Source organism: Nuphar pumila, chromosome 16 (assembly GCF_984573655.1).
Source record: "Nuphar pumila chromosome 16, dmNupPumi1.hap1.1, whole genome shotgun sequence".
Lineage (NCBI taxonomy): Eukaryota > Viridiplantae > Streptophyta > Magnoliopsida > Nymphaeales > Nymphaeaceae > Nuphar > Nuphar pumila.
In genome coordinates, this window is record NC_143264.1 from 44,582,111 (window position 1) to 44,604,792 (window position 22,682).

A 22,682-nucleotide genomic window follows, 5' to 3' on the forward strand; every position below is an offset into this window, starting at 1 on the left:
TGTGTCACCCTATCCATCCTGCACCATGTGTCATTTCAAAGACTACCAGGAGATGCCAAGTGTCATAGGTTGTCCTGTCTAGAAAAAGTGGAGTTTGTCTCCTCTGAGGTGGTGCCACTTGAAGTGTGTCTCCTGCAGGGGACACGTGTCAACCCCTCCTTCCTTCTAGAAAAGTAGCCTGACACATGTCCTCTCCCTATTTTTTCAGAAAAGTAGGAGACATGTGTCACTCCTAAATTCCTACAAAAAGGTAGGCTTGTCTCCTCTGAGGTGGCGCCATCTAGAGTGTCTCCTGCAGAGGAGACATGGCAAGCTCTCATTTCCTCAGAAAAAGTAGACGCCATGTGTCGTTTTTTGCTTTCTTCAGAAAAACTAGAACTCAAAAGTTCAAAACTCCTCATAGGTGGCACAAATCCTGAACTCCTACCTTTTTCATCCTGTCTGAGATGGCGCCACATGGCCTGGCCCACCTTCTCTCCCCTCTGCCACATGTCATTCTCTGCTTCCTTCAGAAAAAGTAGAGGACACATACTCTCTCCCTACTTTTTTCAGAAAAGTAGGAGACACATGTCACTGCCCTCTTTTTCCTCCCTCTTGCCACATGGCATTGTAGGAGCCACCCTGAGGTGGCGCCACATGTCCATCCTCCATTCCTCCAGAGCCAACCTCCATTTGAAATTCGAATTCTCCTCTGAGGTGGCGCCATCTGAAGAACCACTCCAGCAGGCTGACACTTGGAACCATCCTGGACTGCCACATGTCCAGATCTCCTTTCACCAAAAAAAGCAAAATTCAAATTCCTCTGAGGTGGCGCCTTCTGAGCCCACTGCTCTGTCCTCCTGACATGTGTCAAACACCTTTTGAGGTGGCGCCATTCCAGGACTCCCCTTGGCTCCATTTTTTTTATTTTTTATTTTATTTTTAATAAAGGTAGCCCACCATGAGGTGGCGCCACCTGAGGACTCCCTACAAAAAGTGAATTTGAAATTCAAACTCCAAGAGAGCACCCTCTAAGGTGGCGCCTTCTGGGAGTTCCCTGCAGAGAGAATCAAGCAAACTTTTAAAAAATTCCAAATCCCCCTGCTGAGGTGTCTCACCCACAAAATTTCCATTTTCTTTTATTTTTCTCAAAATCAAAACACCTTTTGAGGTGGCGCCACCTGAGGGTTCCCTGCAAAAGACAAATTCGAATTTCAAACCCCTCAGATGACACCCCCTGAGATGGCGCCACATGGAGGGCTCAGATCCAGCCTGTTTGAATTTCAAAATTTTTCAGAAAAGTTATAAAAACAAGGGTTCACGCCCAGCCTAAGGAGATCATTTTTTTTTAGCTCTTGTGAACTTGGAAAATCCGACGTAGCTTTCCTAACTTCTGATTTTGAACCTTGGAAATCATGCCCCCTTTGGCGCATTGAAGAAGGTGGAGTAAAGTTCGTGCCGTGGCCAATCCGATTCCAACAGAGCTCGATTTTGGTGGACCATCCGAAGCTCGGAGCGAAGGACGAAGGAAGCTCGTGATAGCTGCCCCTTTCAAGAGCTCCTACGCTGCGTAACGAAGCAAGGTGCACTTCTTTTCCCCTTGATGTGATTCTATAATCCGAATCGGGAGTCGTTTGAAGAAAGAGCTCATCCGAGGGATGGATTGAGCTATTCTCATAAAACGACATATATAAAAATGTTTTGTTATGCTTTCTTGATGATTTTTAACATTCATATAGTTAGCTAGGTTTAATTTGCATTTTATTTCATTCATTTAGCATATTTCATGAATTAATTAGGATTAATTTAGCCTTTATTTCAATTCTGCTTATTTTCAGTAGCTCTCTGTTTTTGTCAGTCAGTCCACACGTCATTTCATGCATTTATTTTTTATTAAAAATCCCAAAAAAATCACGGAATGCGCCCTTAGGTGTCCCTAAAATTTTGCCAAAAATTCGGGCCATTTGAATTTGTTTACTGCGGTAAACATTCAAAATGGAAAGTCGGGTTTTGTTACCCGGGATACGTTTTGAAAATCATTTGCCGACTTGTAAAATCGAGATATCCCTCATGAGAGATCCGATTTTCGATCCGAAAAATGTTCTGAACTTAGAAGAATGTCTAGTTGTTAATATGATTTTTTTAGATTTTTATGATTTTTTTTTATGTCCGACAAAAATCCGAGAGTTCGGGACACGTGTCAGAGCCTAATTTGGTCCTCTGAGATCTTGGATCGACTTAGGGCTATGGTTTCTCTTTGTGTGTTGCTCCAAATCCAAAACTGTAAAAAGTGAAAGTGGTGTCCGAGATGTACTCCGTTTGAATCTGAAAGACTGTAATTTTTAGAACAGTGTTGACCCCTGCTTCGGATTTTGCTTGTCAGCCACCTGTTTTGCTACATTTGTTTGTTCTGTTAGTTTAGGCAGAAATAGTTATATTTGTATCTGTGTTTACGTTGATCAAATGCCAAAGTCATAAACATGAAAGTTGTTCATGTAGGTGTCGTTCATAACTCTGATTAATTTCATAAATTTCCATGGCCGTTTTGTATTTCTTTAGAATTTTTCATAAGATTAGTGTGATTTTTACCTCTGTCAGAACTAAATCTCTGTTATTGAACTCACCATGGCTCAAATCCTGAGGCTATAAAAACCCAAAATGTTCCATTTCGGGTCTTTTAGCAGTCTGAAAAATATCAGAAGTTTTCATGGTGTAAATCTTGCATTATCATATTAGGCATTGCATTTGGTTCGGATCCATAGGCAAAATCCATCATTTTTAGGACTTTCCTTGAATTTTAGCATTTAAATCATATCATTTCGTGATTTTTAGCATTCTAGGTTGTTTATCAGAGTGTTTAGATGCTTCATACCGAATTTGGTGCAATTTGGAATCCATTTGAGGTTCGGATCATCCATAATACCAAAATAGGGTCCCGCAGGACCCGGATCCAAGCGAAAAACAAGCGAAAATCGTTATTTTTGATAAATTGCAAAATACCAAATTCTGATTTTACAGTCTTAATGTGTCTAGCAGCATGTCATCATATCTCTTACTGCATTTCATCATCATTTGATTGAATTTGAACTTCAAAATCTCAATTTTACCAAGTTTTCCTTAAAAAAAACCCTGATTTTAAAGGTATAACTTTATAATTAGGGGTATTTTGGTCATTTTGACCACCAATTCCGAATTTCAAACTGTTTTCCACTGAATTCCCTGCATTTACATCATTTCAAAACATCAAGGAAGCATGAGAATAGGGTTTATATCCAATTAAATCCAATAATTTCATAATATTATTGGAAAATCTTGGAAAAACCCACATATTTGAGCTAACTTTATTTCAAGCTTGGCAGGGACATTCCAAAGAAGGAGCTGAAGTCTGCAAATTTCTTTTATTTCCTTTATTTAGTGATGTAATAATGTAAATTTTGGAATAAGAGATTTAATTTCCTGCTTAGACTAGGATGCATATCATATAGTTTGAATTTATGCAATATCCTGTTTCTATGATTCATGCATTTTATTTCAAAAGCACTATGGATGTTCACGAATGGCACGTGCACCAACTCTTAGGGAGTTGATGGACTCGGTGGGATCCATATTTACGGCCCTAGTCGAAATATGGACGAGACCCAGATCCATCATCTTTCTACTAGTCACATTGAGCCTACACTCTTAGGCTATCTTAAAATGCACATCATATTTCCAAAGTTTTCAAAATCATGTGCATCAAATCAACTAAACTCTGAACATATTCATGGCCACAGTCAGGATATGTGACGGATTTATCTTGACTTAATGCATATTTTTCCAACAAATCTCTTAGAAAATCTTTTCAAAGTGCATTCATTCACTTATGTCATTTGCATCATAAAATCATTGATTTTCTCAAGATTTTCTCAAGAAAGCTTCATTCTCAAGAAATCGATTTCTCAAGAAATTCTAAGGATTTTTCAAAATCGGTTTTCCAAAGACAAGTTTTTCCACAGTTTTCCCAGGAAAATGATATTTTCTTAAGATATTCAAAAGAGTTTTCCAATCTTTCTTCAAGATCCAAAATCGATTTCCAAGTATTTCAAAAGGTAAAATTCCCAGGATTTGATTCCCCAAGTTTTGAATTTCCTTTTCCAATGAGTTTTCCTATAAATTTTCCATCATTTTCCTAAGAAAACTCTCAAAGTCCAAGTTTTCCTAAGAAGTGTTTCCCTTTTCAAAAGGTTCATCTTTTCTCAAGAATCACTTCCATTTTCCCAAGATTTTCAACTATTTCTGATTTTCCCACATCTTTATAAGCTTTCTCATGTTTTCAAAAACCCCTTTTTTATCTGAGTTTCCTGAGAAATTACCTTTTTCCTGAGAGATTCTTTCCAACTCCAAATGTTTTTCTAAGCATACATCATGTTTTCCAACTGGCATTTTCCAAAATCTCATAGCACATGCCTGAATTCTCTGTGCATTTAGGATAGAACATAACTTTGATAATTTCGCTAAGTCAAGCATAGTTTTGGTCCTTGGTTCGATTACCCCTGTTAAAGGCGGCAGGAACGGTCGAACCTCGTACCGACAGGTCGAGCCCCATCCTATGGATTTTCCCGCAATTTTAAAAAACGGAGGCGAGTATTTCAAAACAATTTCCAAAATCTGGTCAAAGTTTGAAGCGCGAAAGCGTTTCCTCTTTCTCTCTTCCGCAAGGAAGGAAAGACGGGGGAAAAATTTCGCGACGATAACAATCACCCATTCAGGATAAGGGATAAATCCTGAGACCCCGACAAGTCGTCCAAGTCATCATCAATTGATGACCCTTCAAAACCCAGTGCTGATACTGATAATCTTTTAAAACCTAGTGCTCGTACTGGTAATCTTTTAAAACCCAGTGCTCGTACTGGTAATCCTTCAAAACCCAGTGCTCGTACTGGTAATCTTTTAAAACCCAGTGCTCGTACTGGTAACCTTTTAAAACCCAGTGTTCGTACTGGTAATCTTCCAAAATCCAGTGCTCGTACTGGTACTCTTCCAAAATCTGATGCTCGTACTAGTTGAACTAGTCCCAAATGTCATCTTTATACTTATCAACATTTCCTTCCTTTGAATGTCTTGAATTGGTCTAGAAGAGTCGAGTTCCGATTCGAATCTTCTTCCAAATCCAATTCAGAATTGGTCTAGAAAATCCAAGTCCCGACTTGAATTTTCTTATAAATCCAATTCGTATAATTTTCTTTCCTCTAGATTTCAGAATTGGTCTAGAAGAGTCGAGTTCCGATTCGAATCTTCTTCCAAATCCAATTCAGAATTGGTCTAGAAAATCCAAGTCCCGACTTGAATTTTCTTACAAATCCAATTCGTATAATTTTCTTTCCTCTAGATTCTAGAATTGGTCTAGAAGAGTCGAGTTTCGATTCGAATCTTCTTCCAAATCCAATTCAGAATTGGTCTAGAACATCAGAGTTCCGACTCAAATTGTCTTTCAAAATCCAATTCATCTAGTCTTTCCTTGAAGATTTGAATTTCGATTCGAACCTTCAAACCGAACCCAGTCTTACACCGGTCTGGTTAAATCCAATTTTCAAAATTGGTCCTTTTATGAAATCCAATCTCGCCTTGGTTGCTTTACCAAATCTCGTATTGGTAATCTTTTAAAATCCAGTGCTCGTACTGGTAATCTTTTTAAATCCAGCGCTCGTACTAGTAAATCTTTTGAAATCCAATGCTCGTATTAGTGATCTTCAAAAATCCAGTGCTCGTATTGGTAATCCTTTAAAACCCAGTACTCGTACTGGTATTTTAATTCGGTCTTCATACTGGTCGCAACATGACTCTCACATTGAGGTTCAGACTCGATGTTAATCTTCAAACCTGCGAACCAAACAATCTGTATCAGACCCTTGGGTCGTTCCATTCTGTTAATCTGACATTCGGGTTGCCGATTTTGTCAGACCTCTAGTCATTCGTGTTATCAAGCAGTTCTTTGAGTAATCAAAAGCTATCAAAATTAATCGTCAAGTATTTCTCTTGCGAAGGACCCTTTTTCTAGGGAGAGTTCGAGGGATGTTATCATCGCGAAATTTTTCTCGTCTTCCCTACCTTGCGGAAGAGAGAGGGAAATGCTTCCGCGATTCAAACTTGACCGGATTTTGGAAATTGTTTTGAAATACTCGCCTCCGTTTTGAAAATTGCGGGAAAATCCATGGGATAGGGCTCGACCTGTCGGTACGAGGTTCGACCGTTCCTGCCGCCTTTAACAGGGGTAATTGAACCAAGGACCAAAATTGTGCTTGACTTAGTGAAATTACCGAAATCGTGTTCTATCCTAAATGCACAGAGAATTCAGGCATGTGCTATGAGATTTTTGGAAAATGTAAATTGGAAAATATGATGTATGCTTAGAAAACATTTGGAGTTGAAAAGCATTTCTCAGGAAAAAGATGAAAATCAATCTCTCAGGAAACTCAGACGAAGAAGGTTTGAAAATCTCGGGAAAGTTTATAAAGACTTAGAAAATCTTGAAGAGATGAAAATCTCAAGAAAATCTTGAGAAAGTTTAGATGAGACTTAGAAAACCATGAAGAAATGAGAATCTCAGGAAAATTTTGAGAAAGCTTAGAAAGACTTGGAAAACCATGAAGAAATGAGAATCTCGGGAAAATGGAAGGAATTCTTGAGAAAAGATGAACATTTGAAAAGGAAAGCACTTATCGGAAAAACTCGGACTTTGAGAATTTTCTTAAGAAAAGGATAGAAAATTTATAGGAAAATTCATCGAAGAAGGAAATTTAGAACTTAGGAAATTGAAATCCTGAGAATTTTATCTTTTGAAATATCTGAAAATCAGCTTTTTATTCTTGAAAAAGATGAAAATTCCTTTCGAAAGTATCTTAAGAAAATAATATTTTCAAGGGAAATCACAGAAAAACTTTGATTTGGAAAATCCAACTTCGAAAATCCTCATAGTTTCTTGAGAAATCAATTCCATAAAATGAAAATCTTTTGAGAAAATCATGAGAAAAACGAATGATGCAGATGATTTGAATGGATGAATGCACTTTGAAAAACTTTTTGAAAAATTTGTTGGAAAAATGTGGATTAAGCCAAAGTAAATCCTTCACATATTCTGACTGTGGCCATGAATATATTCAGAATTTACTTGAGTTAATTCACAATATTTTGAAAATTTAGAAATATGATGTGCATTTTTAAGATAGCCTAAGAGTGTAGGCTCAGTGTGACTAGTAGAAAGATGATGGATCTGGGTCTCGTCCATATTCCGACTAGGGCCGTAAATATGGATTCCACCGAGTTCATCAACTCCCTAAGAGTTGGTGCATGTGCCATTCGTGAACATCCATAGTGCTTTTGAAATAGAATGCATGAATCATAGAAACAGGATATTGCATGAATTTAAACTATATGATATGCATCCTAGTCTAAGCAGAAAATTAAATTTTTTATTCCAAAATTTACAATATTACATCACTAAATAAAGGAAATAAAATGAAATTGCAGACTTCAGCTCCTTCATTTGAATGTCCCAGTCAAACTTGAAATAGGGTTAGCTCAAATATGTGGGTTTTTCCAAGATTTTCCAATAATATTATGAAATTATTGGATTTAATTGGATATAAACCCTATTCTCATGATTCCTTGATATTTGAAATGATAAAAATGCAAGAAATTTAGTAGAAAATAGTTTGAAATTCCAAATTGTGGTCAAAATGACCAAAATACCCCTAATTATAAAGTTACACCTTTAAAATCAGGGTTTTTTGAAGGAAAACTTGGTAAAATTGAGATTTTGAAATTCAAGTTGAATCAAATGATGATGAGGCATGATGACATGCTGATAAACACGTTAGGACTGTAAAATCAGAATTTGACATGCTACCATTCGTCAAAAATAACGAATTTCACTTGATTTTCGCTTGGATCGAGGTCCCGCGGGGCCCTGTTTTGATGATATGGCTAAACCGAACCTCAAATGGATTCCAAATTACACCAAATTCGGTATGAAACATCTACATACTCTGATAAACAGCCTAGAATTCTAAAATTTACGAAATGATATGATTTGAATTCTAAAATTTGAAGAAATTACTAAAATGGACGAATTTCACCTATGGATCCGAACCAAATGCAATGCTTAATATGATAATGAAAAATTTACACGATGAAAACTTCTGATATTTTGCAGACTGCTAAAAGACCCGAAATGGAACATTTTTGGTTTTTACAGCCTTGGGATTTGAGCCATGGTGAGTTCGGTAACAGGGATTTGGTTCTGACGGAGGTAAAAATCAACCTAATCTAATATACAATGCTAGAAAAATAAAAAAACAGCCATGGGAATTTCTGATATTTAACAAAGCTACTCATGACACATACATGAACGACTTTCATGTTTATGACTTTGGCATTGGATCAACATAAACACAGATAAAAATATAACTTTTCATTCCTAAATTGATAGAACAGACAAATGTAGCAAAACAGGGGACTGACGAAAAAAATCTGAAACAGGTATCACAACTGTTTTAAAAATCACAAGCTCTTAGATTCAAATATAAGACATCTCAAACATAACATTCACTTTTTACAGTTTTGGATTTGGAGCAACACCCAAAGAGAACCCATCGACCTAAGTCGATCCAAAGTCTTAGAGGCCCAAATCAGGCTCTGACACGTGTCCCGCACTCGCGGGTTTTTGTCAGACAAAAAAAATCAGAAAACTTTTAGAAAATCAGGTTAACAACTAGACATTCTCTCGAGTTCAGAACATCTTTCGGATCGAAACTTGGATCTCCCATGAGGGAGATCTAGATTTTCCAAGTCGGAAAAGAGTTTTTAAAACGCATCACGGGTAACAAAACCCGACTTGCCATTTTGAATGTTTACTGCAGTAAACAAATTCAAATTCTTCCAAATTTTTTGCACATTTTTAGGGACATCTAAAGGCGCATTCCATGATTTTTTTGGAATTTTTAATAATAATTAAATGCATGAAATGACGTATGGACTGACTGACAAAAACAGAGAACTACTGAAATGAATGGAGGCTTACCTTGTGTTCTCCAGCGGTTTTGGAACTCCCAAAAAGAGCGGCTACCTTGAGAAGAGGTTCCAGAGGGGTGTGAATCCAGAGAAAACCAAGAAAGAAAGAAAATGGAATTCTGAAGTTCAATTCTCAAATAGGGCTCTCTCTAAGCTGGGCATGGGCTAGGGTATTTGTAGAAATTTTGGAGATTTTCAAAATTCAAACACAGTGAATCTAGACCTTCCATGTGGCGCCATCTTAGGGCATGCCATTTTGATTTTTTGAGAAAATAAAAATAAGAATTTTGTGAGTGAGACACCTCAGCAGAGGAATTTGGAATTTTTCAAAAGCTTGCTTGATTTTCTCTAAAGAAGTCTCCCAAATGGCGCCACCTTAGAGGATGTCCTCTTGGAGTTTGAAATTCAAAGCTTGGTTTTCCTGGAAGAAGGAGAGATTGCCATGTGGCGCCACCTCAGGGTGGCTCCACACTGCCATGTGTCAGAAGGTAGGAGCAGAGGAAGCAGAAGATGTCACCTTAGAGGGGTTTGAATTCTACTTTTTCTGATGAAAGGAGAGACTGACATGTGGCACCATCTCAGAGCATCTTCATTGACATGTGTCAGAAGGAAAGGCAGAGGATTCAGATGGTGCCACCTCAGAGAGAGTTTGAAATTTAAATTTTTGCTTTTTCTAGAGGAAAGGAGAGACTGACATGTGGCGCCACCTCAGGGTGGCTCCTGCAATGACATGTGGCAAGAGGGAGGAAAATGAGGGAAAGTGACACGTGGCACCATCTCAAAAAATGAATTTAGGGAGGAGACTTCAGGATTTGCGCCACCTCAGCCTGGAGTTTGAATATTTGAATTGTTGCTTTTTCTGAAGGAGGCAGAAAATGACATGTGTCATTTGCTTTTTCTAAGAAGATCAGAGAATGACATGTGTCATTTGCTTTTTCTGAGAAGAGCAGAGAATGACATGTGTCATTTGCTTTTTCTAAGAAGAGCAGAGAATGACACGTGTCACTTGCTTTTCTGAGAAGAGCAGAGGGTGACATGTGTCATCTACTTTTCCTGAGGAAAGGAGAGAGTGACATGTGTCACTTGCAGGAGACATAATTCAAATGGTGCCACCTCAGGGGAGACAAGCTCTACTTTTTGTGAACATGACAACACATGACACGTAGCATCTCATGGTGACCTTGGAATGACACATGGCACAGGGTGAAGATGGTGGACACTGACACGTGACATAAAATGAAGAGGATGTCTAATGACATGTGGCGGCATCTTAAGATGGCCCCCACACTGACACGTGTTGGAGGATGGAAGGAGAGAGAAAATGACATGTGGTGCCACCTCTAGGTGAACCCCACGCTGACACTTGGCAGGTAAATGGGAGGAGAGAGAAAAAGACAAGTGGCACCAATCCACGGGACAAGGCTCCTATATTTTTGGGTTTTTTCAAAATTCAGGTTTTTCAAAAGAAAAGCATATGTGACACCACCTCAGTGTGGGTCCCACATTGCTTCTTTATTGAAATAAGGACAAGACAACAACCTCTTTTTGGAATTTTTATAAAATCTGGACTAATTGGTAAAACATAAATTTTGAAAAGAGTAAGCCCCTGTAGGGCGATTTTGTAAAAGAATGACAGTTGAAATAGCTGACAAAAGGGCAAAATCTGAGGTGAAGTGGCTGAAATCCATATTGAAAACTATCCAAATCGTTTTCCTGAGGAAATATTTTGAAATTTGGAGCCCTGGGGGTAAAATGGGAAGAATTGATAATTTTGAAGACCCAGGGTTTTGAAATCGATTTTGAAAAGAGTTGAAATTCTAATCTGGATTAAAAATTTTGAAATCAAGAGTTCTGGACCTCAAAATGACATGCTGTGCAGTGCAGTGATATGAATGCTCATGTCCTGATATGAAATGTAATCCTGAACCAAGACTTGGAGATTCATGTCTTCTGTCAGGAATAAAATTTTGAACATCTGAGCTAAAAATAGAGAAATTTTGAGAGTTCCAAATGAAATTTAGACTTTTGCAAGGTCTGAGCTCAGAAAATGACCATTTTGCCCTCTGGCGATTTCAAAGGCTGGATGATGATGTTTGGTGAAAATGTCAGGGAGGTGAGTAAAAATTTGGGGTGTTTACAGATGCCTCTCTTTGCTACTAAGCCGGCTTGTGGCCGAGCTTAGTGGCAAAGAAAAACACTCTAAATTTGGGCTATATAAAAAAAATGCCCCAATTAGAAGGATCTGACTGGGTATGAAGAAATTAGCCCGAGGAAGATGGCAGATATGAAATGGAGAATAAAGAGAAAAGACTCACTCTGTGAGAGTGAAATTCAGGTTTTTATGCCCTTAACCTGAATGGGACAAAAATACCTCGTATGGAACGAAGCTCAGGTTTGACCCTTAACCTGATTGGGGAATGAAATATCTCATAGAAATGAGACTCAGGTTTGTACCCTTAACCTGATCAGGCGGAAGATGAAATACCTCTTTGATTGAGGCTCAGGTTTATACCTTTATCCTGATCGGGCGGAAAATGGAATACCTCTTCGATGGAGGCTCAGGTTTGTACCTTTATCCTGATCGGGCGGAAGATGGAATACCTCATCGACGGAGGCTCAGGTTTATACCCTTATCCTGATTGGGCAGAAAATGAAATATTGGAAGGTGAATAAGACAACTTTTCCTGAAGAGGAACGAGGCGATGGAAATTGAATTGTAAGAGGCAATTTTGGAAGATGATTAAGGTGATCTGATGAATTTTTCATCAGTGTGAAATATGAATAAGGTAAGGAGTAAGACGACTCTTTCGACAACGCGAAAGATGAATATGGCAATCTTTTGATAAGGTAACTCTTTCGGCAACGCGAAAGACAAACAAGACAAACTCTTTCAGAGAAGAGTAAGACAACTCTTTTGACAACACAAAAGATGAATAAGGCAATTTTTCCAACGAAGAATAAGGCAACTCTTTCGGCAATGCGAAAGATAGACAAGGTGAACTCTTTCAGAGAAGAGTAAGGCAACTCTTTTGACAAGAATAAGGTAACTCTTTCGGCAATGCGAAAGATAGACAAAGGTAATCCAAAGGAACAAGGCGATTCTTTCGACAACACGAAAGATGAATAAGGTGATCCAAAGGAATAAGGCGAGTCTTTCGACAATGCGAAAGATGACAAATGACAATCCAAAGGAACAAGGTGATTCTTTCGACAATGCGAAAGATGATAAAAGGCAATCCAAAGGAATAAGGCGAGTCTTTCGACAATGTGAAAGATGACAAAGGAAATCCAAAGGAACAAGGTGATTCTTTCGACAACGTGAAAGATGACAAAGGAAATCCAAAGGAACAAGGTGATTCTTTCGACAACGCGAAAGATGACAAAGGCAATCCAAAGGAACAAGGTGATTCTTTCGACAACGCGAAAGATGATAAGGCGATCCAAAGGAATAAGGCGATTCTTTCGACAACGCGAAAGATGACAAAGGTAATCCAAAGGAACAAGGCAATTCTCTCGACAACGCGAAAGATGTCAAAGGTAATCCAAAGGAATAAGGCGATTCTTTCGACAACGCGAAAGATGATAAGGCAATCCAAAGGAATAAGGTGATTCTTTCGACAACGCGAAAGATGATAAGGCAATCCAAAGGAATAAGGTGATTCTTTTGACAACGCGAAAGATGACAAGGCAATCCAAAGGAATAAGGCGATTCTTTCATCAACGCGAAAGATGACAAAGGTAATCCAAAGGAATAAGGCGATTCTTTCGACAACGCGAAAGATGACAAGGGTAATCCAAAGGAACAAGGTGATTCTTTCGACAACGCGAAAGATGACAAAGGCAATCCAAAGGAACAAGGTGATTCTTTCGACAACGCGAAAGATGATAAGGCGATCCAAAGGAATAAGGCGATTCTTTCGTCAACGCGAAAGATGACAAAGGTAATCCAAAGGAATAAGGCGATTCTTTCGACAACGCGAAAGATGATAAGGCAATCCAAAGGAATAAGGTGATTCTTTCGACAACGCGAAAGATGATAAGGCAATCCAAAGGAATAAGGTGATTCTTTCGACAACGCGAAAGATGATAAGGCAATCCAAAGGAACAAGGCGATTCTTTCGACAATGCGAAAGGTGACAAAGGTAATCCAAAGGAATAAGGCGATTCTTTCGACAACGCAAAAGATGACAAAGGTAATCCAAAGGAACAAGGCGATTCTCTCGACAACACGAAAGATGTCAAAGGCAATCCAAAGGAATAAGGCGATTCTTTCGACAACGCGAAAGATGACAAAGGTAATCCAAAGGAACAAAGCGATTCTCTCGACAACGCGAAAGATGTCAAAGGTAATCCAAAGGAACAAGGCGATTCTTTCGACAATGCGAAAGATGACAAAAGACAATCCAAAGGAGAAAGGCGATTCTTTCGACAATGCGAAAGATGACAAAGGTAATCCAAAGGAATAAGGCGATTCTTTCGACAACGCGAAAAATGACAAGGGTAATCCAAAGGAATAAGGCGATTCTTTCGACAATACGAAAGATGACAAAGGCAATCCAAAGGAACAAGGCGATTCTTTCGACAATGTGAAAGGTGATAAAGGTAATCCTTTCGGAGAGAAGGCTAATCTTTCAACAACGTGAAAGATGATAAAGGTTATCCTTTCGGAGATAAGGCTAATCTTTCAACAATGTGAAAGATGACAAAGGAAAATCTCTTGAAAAGGTCAAGATGCATCAATATGGACATCAAGCTCTCATTTAACATCAGGATAGCTAGAAAATATTGTCAAAATGTTGAAAATTTTGTTGATTCAAAATAATTGAAAATGATACTCATTGTTGTGAAAATATTCCTTCTTTCTACCTGAAGTATTACCTCCAAACAGAATTGACTTCATAGAATCAAGATTTTGAATCCAAATTGCTTGCGATTGACCTTCTTCAAAGAAGTTATCAATTTCCTTGATATGAGCAGGAAAGAGAATTTAGTATTGTGAAAGTGATTGATGAAAGGATATTGATAATAGAATTTCACAAGTTTAAAGGAGATTCTTGATAGATTTGGCAGTTTGATATCCTGGGAGCTTCTCTCATGATAATCTTTCTGCACTCTTTTGGCTCTCTTGGGTTTTTGCTACATTCTCCTTCATTTTGGAGATGTTCTGACTTTTTTTCTCTCTTTCTTTTTCCTCTCTTGCTCTCTTTTTGGGAAGGGTACGTCACAAACTCCTTCAACTTGGAGATGTTTTGATCCTTCTTTGACGGTATTGGCTCATGGGTTAGAGATCTTTGGATGATAGCTGAAATTAAATATCTTTTAGGGATTGTCGGGAGGTTCATCACATCTGCCTTCATCTCGACAGTGCTTTGGACTTTCCCTGGAAGGATCCGTCGCAAACTCCGTCATCTTGGAGATGTTTCAAATCTTCTTTGGCCCCGGGGGTCTACTCGCTTAATTCGCCTTCATCTTGACGACAAGTGAGAGATCCCTTTTGCAGATATTTAATTGCAGCTTAGGTGATTTTAAGGAGACAGGGTTTGGATGAATTCTCTCTTTTTCTAGCGCTCAGGATATTTTCACTGCCTCATTTTCACAAGAATGGTCTTTAAAAATGTGTCATTGACTGCGATCAATATCAATCATATATGACTTTGCAAAACATTGAATCTTCTTTTCTGGCCATATCGAGGATTTATCCTTCATCCTTTTGGTTGGCCCATAGGAGCAATTTGGATTTTGAATCCTTCTTCACAAAAGCTTTTCCTTTTTGGAAGTGATACTGAAGGTAAACTGAGGTAAAAATTTGTGCAATAAAATTCTGAAATCAACATGTAATTGATTGACAAATTGACAAAGTGTTCTTTTGAAATCTTTAGTAAAAGAGATCGCTTGACATCCGAGTTGACACATCCCTGACGATGGTACTCAACTTTGAGGGTGAATCCAATACGAGGTTAGAATTTTGAAGGTAAATCCTGACATAATGTTGGATTTTGAAAGACCATCCGAATCAGGATTCAGGTTTTACAAGGAAAGATGGAAGACTTGAGTCAAAACTCGAGCCTTCAAAGGAAAGCTAGGAAGTTTGGTTTCTAAGGAGATAAAGTTTGGGTCGAAACCCAAATCTTCAAAGGAAAAACTAGGCCAATTCAGATTTTTGAGTTGAAACTCAAATATTCAGAGGAAAGTTGGAAAGTTCGAGTCGGGGCTCGAATCTCAAGGAAAACTGGGAAGTTCATATTTTGAAGGAAAGAAAACTTGAGTTAAAACTCAAATCTTCGAAGAAAAGCAGGAAAGTTCGAGTCAGGGCTCGAATCTCAAAGGAAAATCTTTAATCAGAAGATTGAATTTTGAAAATCGACAGTGCGAGGACTGGGATTGAAAGTTTTGAGAATGGCCAATTCGAGGATTAGATTATTTGACTTGCAATGAAAAAGACCGTCATATTTAGATGTATGTGGTCTGATTTTCAGGATTAACCCCTTATCCTGAACGGGGATATGAATAGAAATTGGAAAATCATGAAAATTGATTCAGGTTTATCCCTTAACCTGAAGGGGAAGTCTCAGGTTTATCCCTTAACCTGAAGGGGAAATCTCAGGTTTATCCCTTAACCTGAAGGGGAATACTCAGGTTTATCCCTTAACCTGAAGGAGAATTCTCAGGTTTATCCCTTAACCTGAAGGAGAAAAAAATGGATGCAAATTTAATGCAAAATGAAATACAAATGCACATGAAAAGTAAATGAATGCAAAATTAATGCAAGTGGGTGCATATACATGCAAAATGAGAGATTGGTTTATCCTGCCTGCATACAGAATGTTTGAAAACAAATTTTCAAAAGATGCCCCAGTGTAACTGGGAAGAGGGAATAAAATTTAAAGAAGGCTCTCTGCAGAGCAAAGACAGGATCAAATTTTGAGAAATTTTTTTAGATTTTTGGAGGAAAATATTGAGGAAAATATGGTAGACCATTGGAAGAGTATCCCATTACTAGGGATTGAGTCGTCATAAGGATTATGACAATTGTGATGTCATCATTTTGCAAGGGAAATAAACAACAAAAAATGTGCCTTGTTACCTAGGCGAGGTCGTCAACCACGAGGAAAACACAATTTTAAAGGAAAGAGATATCTCTTGGAAAAATAATCCGCAAACGAATTTAGAATAAGGAGAAGGCAAATGGGCAAATAATTTTCACCACAATAATCAAAATAAGATGAAGAATTTTGCAAATAGACAAAAGGATTGAAAATCCAATGAGAGAAAACATATGATTTGGAAAAATTGCAGGCAGGATGAAAATGCAGCTGGAAATTCGAGATCCAGTAGAACGGGAGAATGGAAAATCACCTGGAGTTTTGAAAGAAATTAGATATTTGGGAAAATCATCCAGAGTTTGAGAAAATAAAAGGAAAAGATGAAAAATATGGATATTTGGAGAAATATTTTTGGGAAAATATGAGAGAAATAAAAGTAGCATACAATCACATCCTGCACAAAACATTTATGCACATTCAGCACTCCCTAAAAGGCTGACTCTAGATGCATCATTTGGAAAACAGCTGTAGGATCCTAATCCTAACTCTAGGTTCAGATCATCTTTGTCCAATCCAGTTACGCCGATATACCCGAATCGAAATCCGAGGTACGTGGCATATAATTTCAACTTCGGTTCTAAGGTAAGGTTTTCCAACATCCTTGAGCACCTACCGATATACTTCGGACTGTGGCCCGCGGTACGTGGTAGGGGGGTGTTAACCCAAATAGTTGGCCCAGTTGTGAGGCTCTGTCCCGAACTAGGGTTCTGGAAGAGAGCCCAGCAACGCGAAGACCGGGTAATGATAGGTAAGGGAGATTTTGAAAAATGATCACATGCAAGAAATAGAGGGCTCTAAGTCCTAGAGAGATAGATTTTTGAAAATCTTTGAAGAAGCATACATTGTTTGCATTCAGACCCTAAATTGAGGAGAATATCCTAAATTGAGGAGAGTTATATTTAGACCTAAGTCTATGTGAGCATGAAAATATCTCCTCAATCTGGTCCTACCAAACCATGCCTAGTCTATATGCAACCAATGTTAGCTAGGTCAGAATCTAGGCTCCTAGGTTCGCATGATAGCAAAAGTAAAGAGCTGACATTTTGTGAACATAATTTCAATAATTGAACCAAGTCAAGCACAATTCTGATCAGACAAGGACAGGTCCCATCTCGGTCGCCAAACCTGTTATCGTCGCAAAAATTTTCCCGTCTTCCCCTCCTTGCGGAAGAGAAAGGGAAATGCTTCCGCGATTCAAACTTGACCGGATTTTGGAAATTGTTTTGAAATACTCGCCTCTGTTTTGAAAATTACGGGAAAATCCATGGGATGGGGCTCGACCTGTCGGTACGAGGTTCGACCGTTCCTGCCGCCTTTAACAGGGGTAATCGAACCAAGGACCAAAATTGTGCTTGACTTAGTGAAATTACCGAAATCGTGTTTTATCCTAAATGCACAGAGAATTCAGGCATGTGCTATGAGATTTTTGGAAAATGTAAATTGGAAAATATGATGTATGCTTAGAAAACATTTAGAGTTGAAAAGCATTTCTCAGGAAAAAGATGAAAATCAATCTCTCAGGAAACTCAGACGAAGAAGGTTTGAAAATCTCGGGAAAGTTTATAAAGACTTAGAAAATCTTGAAGAGATGAAAATCTCAAGAAAATCTTGAGAAAGTTTAGATGAGACTTAGAAAACCATGAAGAAATGAGAATCTCAGGAAAATTTTGAGAAAGCTTAGAAAGACTTGGAAAACCATGAAGAAATGAGAATCTCGGGAAAATGGAAGGAATTCTTGAGAAAAGATGAACATTTGAAAAGGAAAACACTTATCGGGAAAACTCGGACTTTGAGAATTTTCTTAAGAAAAGGATAGAAAATTTATAGGAAAATTCATCGAAGAAAGAAATTTAGAACTTAGGAAATTGAAATCCTGAGAATTTTATCTTTTGAAATATCTGAAAATCAGCTTTTTATTCTTGAAAAAGATGAAAATTCCTTTCGAAAGCATCTTAAGAAAATAATATTTTCAAGGGAAATCACAGAAAAACTTTGATTTGGAAAATCCAACTTCGAAAATCCTCATAGTTTCTTGAGAAATCAATTCCATAAAATAAAAATCTTTTGAGAAAATCATGAGAAAAACGAATGATGCAGATGATTTGAATGAATGAATGCACTTTGAAAAACTTTTTGAAAAATTTGTTGGAAAAATGTGGATTAAGCCAAAGTAAATCCTTCACATATTCTGACTGTGGCCATGAATATATTCAGAATTTACTTGAGTTAATTCACAATATTTTGAAAATTTAGAAATATGATGTGCATTTTTAAGATAGCCTAAGAGTGTAGGCTCAGTGTGACTAGTAGAAAGATGATGGATCTGGGTCTCGTCCATATTCCGACTAGGGCCGTAAATATGGATTCCACCGAGTTCATCAACTCCCTAAGAGTTGGTGCATGTGCCATTCATGAACATCCATAGTGCTTTTGAAATAGAATGCATGAATCATAGAAACAGGATATTGCATGAATTTAAACTATATGATATGCATCCTAGTCTAAGCAGAAAATTAAATTTTTTATTCCAAAATTTACAATATTACATCACTAAATAAAGGAAATAAAATGAAATTGCAGACTTCAGCTCCTTCATTTGAATGTCCCTGTCAAACTTGAAATAGGGTTAGCTCAAATATGTGGGTTTTTCCAAGATTTTCCAATAATATTATGAAATTATTGGATTTAATTGGATATAAACCCTATTCTCATGCTTCCTTGATATTTGAAATGATAAAAATGCAAGAAATTTAGTAGAAAATAGTTTGAAATTCCAAATTGTGGTCAAAATGACCAAAATACCCCTAATTATAAAGTTACACCTTTAAAATCAGGGTTTTTTGAAGGAAAACTTGGTAAAATTGAGATTTTGAAATTCAAGTTGAATCAAATGATGATGAGGCATGATGACATGCTGATAAACACGTTAGGACTGTAAAATCAGAATTTGACATGCTACCATTCGTCAAAAATAACGAATTTCACTTGATTTTCGCTTGGATCGAGGTCCCGCGGGGCCCTGTTTTGATGATATGACTAAACCGAACCTGAAATGGATTCCAAATTATACCAAAGTCGGTATGAAGCATCTACATACTCTGATAAACAGCCTAGAATTCTAAAATTTACGAAATGATATGATTTGAATTCTAAAATTTGAAGAAAATACTAAAATGGATGAATTTCACCTATGGATCCGAACCAAATGCAATGCTTAATATGATAATGAAAAATTTACACCATGAAAACTTCTGATATTTTGCAGACTGCTAAAAGACCCAAAATGGAACATTTTTGGTTTTTACAGCCTTGGGATTTGAGCCATGGTGAGTTCGGTAACAGGGATTTGGTTCTGACGGAGGTAAAAATCAACCTAATCTAATATAAAATGCTAGAAAAATAGAAAACAGCCATGGGAATTTCTGATATTTAACAGAGCTACTCACGACACATACATGAACGACTTTCATGTTTATGACTTTGGCATTGGGTCAACATAAACACAGATAAAAATATAACTTTTCATTCCTAAATTGATAGAACAGACAAATGTAGCAAAACAGGGGACTGACGAAAAAAATCCGAAACAGGTATCACAGCTGTTCTAAAAATCACAAGCTCTTAGATTCAAATATAGAACATCTCAGACATAATATTCAGTTTTTACAGTTTTGGATTTGGAGCAACACCCAAAGAGAACCCATCGACCTAAGTCGATCCAAAGTCTTAGAGGCCCAAATCAGGCTCTGACACGTGTCCCGCACTCGCGGGTGTTTGTCAGACAAAAAAAAATCAGAAAACTCTTAGAAAATCAGGTTAACAAGTAGACATTCTCCCGAGTTCAGAACATCTTTCGGATCTCCCATGAGAGAGATCTAGATTTTACAAGTCGGAAAAGAGTTTTTAAAACGCATCCCGGGTAACAAAACCCGACTTGCCATTTTGAATGTTTACTGCAGTAAACAAATTCAAATTCTTCCGATTTTTTTGCACATTTTTAGGGACATCTAAAGGCGCATTCCATGATTTTTTTGGAATTTTTAATAATAATTAAATACATAAAATGACGTGTGGACTGACTGACAAAAATAGAGAACTACTGAAACTCAGCAGAATTGAAATAAATGCTAAATTAATCCTAATTAACTCATGAAACATGCTAAATTAACGAAATAAAATGCAAATTAAATCTAGCTAAATGCATGAATGTTAAAAATCATCAAGGAAGCACAATCATATATTTTTATATATGTCGTTTTATGAGAATAGCTCAATCCATTCCTCGGATGAGCTCTTTCTTCAAACGACACGTGAATTAAACCAAAGGCATTATCATGGTGAAATCAATAGGAATGGAGGCTTACCTTGTGTTCTCCAGCGGTTTTGGAACTCTCGAAAAGAGCGACTACCTTGATAAGAGGTTCCAGAGGGGCGTGAATCCAGAGGAAACCAAGAAAGAAAGAAAATGGAATTCTGAAGTTCAATTCTCAAACAGAGCTCTCCCTGAGCTGGGCATGGGCTAGGGTATTTGTATAAATTTTGGAGATTTTCAAAATTCAAACACATTGAATCTGGACCTTCCATGTGGCGCCATCTCAAGGCATGCCATTTTGATTTTTTGAGAAAATAAAAATAAGAATTTTGTGAGTGAGACACCTCAGCAGGGGAATTTGGAATTTTTCAAAAGCTTGCTTGATTTTCTCCGCATAAGTCTCCCAAATGGCGCCACCTCAGAGGATGTCCTCTTGGAGTTTGAAATTCAAAGCTTGGTTTTCCTGGAAGAAGGAGAGATTGCCATGTGGCGCCACCTCAGGGTGGCTCCACACTGCCATGTGTCACAAGGTAGGAGCAGAGGAAGCAGAAGATGTCACCTCAGAGGGGTTTGAATTCTACTTTTTCTGATGAAAGGAGAGACTGACATGTGGCACCATCTCAGAGCATCTTCATTGACATGTGTCAGAAGGAAAGGCAGAGGATTCGATGGTGCCACCTCAGAGAGAGTTTGAAATTTAAATTTTTGCTTTTTCTAGAGGAAAGGAGAGACTGACATGTGGCGCCATCTCAGGGTGGCTCCTGCAATGACATGTGGCAAGAGGGAGGAAAATGAGGGAAAGTGACACGTGGCACCATCTCAAAAAATGAATTTAGGGAGGAGACTTCAGGATTTGCGCCACCTCAGCCTGGAGTTTGAATATTTGAATTGTTGCTTTTTCTGAAGGAGGCAGAAAATGACATGTGTCATTTGCTTTTTCTAAGAAGTGCAGAGAATGACATGTGTCATTTGCTTTTTCTGAGAAGAGCAGAGAATGACATGTGTCATTTGCTTTTTCTAAGAAGAGCAGAGAATGACACGTGTCACTTGCTTTTCTGAGAAGAGCAGAGGGTGACATGTGTCATCTACTTTTCTTGAGGAAAGGAGAGAGTGACATGTGTCACTTGCAGGAGACATAATTCAAATGGTGCCACCTCAGGGGAGACAAGCTCTACTTTTTGTGAACATGACAACACATGACACGTGGCATCTCATGGTGACCTTGGAATGACACATGGCACAGGGTGAAGATGGTGGACACTGACACGTGACATAAAATGAAGAGGATGTCTAATGACATGTGGCGGCATCTTAAGATGGCCCCCACACTGACACGTGTTGGAGGATGGAAGGAGAGAGAAAATGACATGTGGTGCCACCTCTAGGTGAACCCCACGCTGACACTTGGCAGGTAAATGGGAGGAGAGAGAAAAAGACAAGTGGCACCAATCCAGGGGACAAGGCTCCTATATTTTTGGGTTTTTTCAAAATTCAGGTTTTTCAAAAGAAAAGCCTATGTGACACCACCTCAGTGTGGGTCCCACATTGCTTCTTTATTGAAATAAGGACAAGACAACAACCTCTTTTTGGAATTTTTATAAAATCTGGACTAATTGATAAAACAGAAATTTTGAAAAGAGTTAGCCCCTGTAGGGCGATTTTGTAAAAGAATGATAGTTGAAATAGCTGACAAAAGGGCAAAATCTGAGGTGAAGTGGCTGAAATCCATATTGAAAACTATCCAAATCGTTTTCCTGAAGAAATATTTTGAAATTTGGAGCCCTGGGGGTAAAATGGGAAGAATTGATAATTTTGAAGACCCAGGGTTTTGAAATCGATTTTGAAAAGAGTTGAAATTCTAATCTGGATTGAAAATTTTGAAATCAAGAGTTCTGGACCTCAAAATGACATGTTGTGCAGTGCAGTGATATGAAATGCTCATGTCCTGATATGAAATGTAATCCTGAACCAAGACTTGGAGATTCTTGTCTTCTGTCAGGAATAAAATTTTGAACATCTGAGCTAAAAATAGAGAAATTTTGAGAGTTCCAAATGAAATTTAGACTTTTGCAAGGTCTGAGCTCAGAAAATGACCATTTTGCCCTCTGGCGATTTCAAAGGCTGGATGATGATGTTTGGTGAAAATGTCAGGCAGGTGAGTGAAAATTTGGGGTGTTTACAAGGGAGCTCGTTTCTTTTCGCATGTCTTTATTGTTCGTTCGTTGAACCCCTTTTTCTAG